This window comes from Eulemur rufifrons, chromosome 14, assembly GCF_041146395.1.
Source record: "Eulemur rufifrons isolate Redbay chromosome 14, OSU_ERuf_1, whole genome shotgun sequence".
In the NCBI taxonomy this organism is placed as follows: Eukaryota; Metazoa; Chordata; class Mammalia; order Primates; family Lemuridae; genus Eulemur; species Eulemur rufifrons.
In genome coordinates this window covers 2,326,712-2,330,639 of record NC_090996.1, presented here as the reverse complement: position 1 = coordinate 2,330,639, position 3,928 = coordinate 2,326,712, and the positions used below count along the sequence as shown (strand labels likewise).

General features: G+C 39.9%; 2 pseudogenes; one reads left to right on the top strand and one right to left on the bottom strand.

The window, feature by feature from the left end:
* Positions 1–354: 354 nt before the first annotated feature.
* LOC138394952 (small nucleolar RNA SNORA40) lies at positions 355–474 on the top strand (annotated as a pseudogene).
* A 530-nt stretch (positions 475–1,004) lies between these two features.
* LOC138394784 (zinc finger protein 639-like) lies at positions 1,005–3,218 on the bottom strand (annotated as a pseudogene).
* Positions 3,219–3,928: the final 710 nt, after the last annotated feature.

Sequence of the window (3,928 nt, the reverse complement as noted above, 5' to 3'; positions counted from 1 at the left end):
CTTTTTTATTGTAACCCTTTACTAGTTCATTCCCAACCCCATCTTAAATTATTCAACACATAGATAGAGGCTTAGGAAAAAAAAATTTTAAAACAGACTGTCAAGAAAACCAAATCTTGGCCAGGCGTGGTGGCTCACACCTGTAGTTCCAGTTACTTGGGAGGCTAAGGCAGGTGAATCAATCGCTTGAGCCCAGGAGTTTGAGGTTGCTGTGAACTAGGCTGACACCATGGCACTCTAGCCCAGGTGACAGAGCAAGACTCTGTCTCAAAAAAAAATAAATAAATAAGAAAACCAAATCTTTTCTTTCCATGATAATACTGGCATCCTAGTGTTATTAAAAGAATCACACACAGCACCTGTGTTTGCTTTTGCTTAACTTGTGGACAAAGACAGGTGTAAAAAATAAATCCTCTTTTGCAATGCAGAACTCATTGTTTGGTATGAGTTTTGATACAAATAAGAAGGAGCATTATGCCCCCCCCTAAAAAAAAAATCACACAAAGTCCACTGATTACCTAGGGGAATGAAAAGTAGTGTCTGGTTTCTTATTAATGGGAGTATCCAGTGGACTTTATTGTATATTTCGTTGCATTTTAGTTTGGGCAGTGCAATAATTTAATGACTTTATGCATGGAAAACTAAGCTTGTCTTGAGTTTAAAAAAGAAAAAGTTAATAGGACCTATAGTTAAGGAAGGAAAACTGTAGTTCCTTTCTTTAGTACATTTATTTTTCAATTCATGAAATTGGAGCACATACAAGGAACAGGATGATGGTCACCAAGAGTGGTTAAAACTATGAACTATCATGCAATTGAAAATACCACATTTACGTTACAAGTATATACTTAAAAATAGAGCAATGGCAAGAAAATTGGACAACTAAAAAAACTTGTGAAAAGCAAATTTCATGAGTTGTATTAAAATCATCTATTTTAACATCTTCAAAAAGTTGAATTAATTATTTTACATTAATATTCTGTAGGTTAAAATAAAGAGAATAATCAAGTTGTCTCATAGACTAGAAGGTGACTTATTATTATTAATTCCCTTTCATTTCTAAACTTCATCAAGCAGTCACTACATTTATGAGGTAAGTCAGTCAAATGCTTGAAATTTAGACGACTTTTAAGATCTTCAATTTGTCTTGTTGAATATTTGCAATATTGACACAAATGAATCCCTTCAGATGAATGTGAATTTAAATTCTTACAATATTCTAACACACTTGAAAAACTTATCTCACTGTCATCATAAACATGAGGAAAAATTTTAGTACATTCAGTAGCTCCATGCCTGTCAACATTTGTATGAATTCTACTCTGAAAACCACATACTTGACATGCAAGGACGTTTTCACATTTGTCAAAGGTAATTTTGCTTGAGAGGCTGTTCTGTCCCTGCCCTCTATTGTTATACTTATCAGTTAACTCCCTTAATTTACACACATGCTCACTTTCCACGTGGCTATGCAAGTCTTCTGGATCATTCGTTTCTTGTTCACAGAACTGACACGAGTTCTGCTCATCACAGCTGTGCTCCGGGCAATGCAGGTAGTGTTCACTGCTTGACAAGGACTGTACCTCACACCGCTCACACCAGTAGATGTGATCACGAAAATGGTGACTGCAGTATGCAGGCTGAGGTTCTCAAAAATTACTGTCCTAAGACAGTAAATCACTGCAACTGTAGGGATCCTTTTCATGTAGTGTAGTTTGGCACGTTCCATCAGAAGCATGTTGGTAGAAAAAATTTCCTTGCATACTCGACACACATTTGAATCGGTACGTTAATGCTTCGGGATCATATGTTGCTTTATTTTATTTTTTTATTTATTTATTTTTTTTTTTGAGACAGCGTCTCACTCTGTTGCCCAGGCTAGAGTGCCGTGGCATCAGCCTTGCTCACAGCAACCTCAAACTCCTGGGCTCAAGCGATCCTCCTGCCTCAGCCTCCCGAGTAGCTGGGACTACAGGCATGTGCCACCATGCCCGGCTAATTTTTTCTGTATATATTTTTAGTTGTCCATATAATTTCTTTCTATTTTTAGTAGAGACGGGGTCTCGCTCTTGCTCAGCCTGGTCTTGAACTCCTGAGCTCAAGCGATCCACCCGCCTCGGCCTCCCAGAGTGCTAGGATTATAGGCGTGAACCACCGCGCCCGGCCCATATGTTGCTTTAAATCAGAAAAATATCTGCTGTAAAACTTCACATTTTTTGGAAGCCACTGCTGCTAGCCGTCAGTAAAGACCATTCAAACCTTGGCTGTTGTCAAGAATTTTACCAAGTGCCCATCAATTCATGAGCGGATTAATAAAACGTGGTACATGTATACCACGGAATACTACTCAGCCATAAAACGGTGAATTTGCAACCATCTGGATGGAACTGGAAGCGATTCTCCTAAGTGAAGTGTCTCAAGAATGGAAAAACAAACACCACATGTACTCCCTATTAAATTGGAGCTAACGGACGAGCACGTGCACACAGAGGGAAGTGAAACTCAGTGGAAGTCAACCGGTGGGGAGTGGGGAGGAGCCGAGAGGCAAAACCTACCTGATGGGTGCTGTGCACACCATTTGGGTGATGGGCACACCTTTAGCGGGGGCCTCAAGCATTACAAAAATGATCCATGTAACCTAAAATATTTGTACCCCCTTGATATTTTGAAATTAAAAAAAAAGAATTTTATGAAGTTTAGCTTGTGGCTCTTCATCAGTGTGGTCTTGGAGACTCTCAGAGGAATTGTTTTCTGTCTCTATATCATGATCCTTGGAAACTGCATGCGCATCCACGGCAACTGGAGCATCTTCAGCCGTGTGAGCTTCTCCGTAGGACTCTCTGCTTGAGTTTGTCGGTTGAGTGATTCAGGAGTCATGTTCTTCATCACAGACGTCAACATCAGCGGATTTTTCTGTAGGAAAGGCAGTGTGGTCTAGAACGCTAAGTACAGCACTGGGAACCAGGTAGTTCCAATTTCTGTTTCTGGCCTTGCTTCCATCTGTAAGTTTTGGCAAGTCATTTGACGTCTTGGTATCAGACTCATCGTCTTTGTTGTAAAAATATTTTAAGTCTGGCTGTCTCATAGAACAGACACTGTAACAATGATCAGAAAAAAATTCCATTGAATCCATCTGCAATTCTGCTTATTCTAGAGGAATCTGAACAACGAGAAGGGTGTAAAGTCTTCCTTTTTCTTTTTTGAGGATACTCATCCATATCTTTTCTATCAGCCCCCGGGGCTGCCACCAGTGGAGGGGCCACGGGCCCTGCCCGCACAAGCACAGACCATTGTCCACACGCAGGAGCTCGGGGGGGCGCTGTTCTCGCGAGCTCTCGCTGAAGGGCAAGCCCTGGAGAGTCAGAGTGACTGGCGATGCACGTGTGAGCGCCGGGCACGGTGACGAGCATCGTAGACCCCCACAGCTGGGTACAGCACTAAGCCTCAATAGGAATTAAAAGGGAAGTATAATGGTCGTATGTTCTGACCGTGCATATGTAAAATGATTATTATAAAAAGCAGGGAAAAGGGAGAACATATACAAAAAACTTTTAAAAACTATTTTCGGGAATTATATTGGCAGTGACAGTATTAGTGTCGCTATTCTGAGACTGCTATACATGTAATGCAGGATAAAGCACATAAGCAATTATGGGATATTCTGATTCTATCAGACAGAAGGGTTTGAGTGAAAACATTGAATTTGAAGTGGAAGTAGTATTAGCATGAACTCAAGAGGTACTTTTATCTTTAAAAATGTACGTATACATATATATTACATACATACATTGTATATAATCCTAGAAAGACATATGTATTTATATGTGTATGTATGCTTATGTATGTCCCTAGTGCTGTTGACTGAAAAGACCTAAAAACAATGACCCAGTAACAATGCAGACGTGGTCTTTTTTTTTTTTTAATTTGT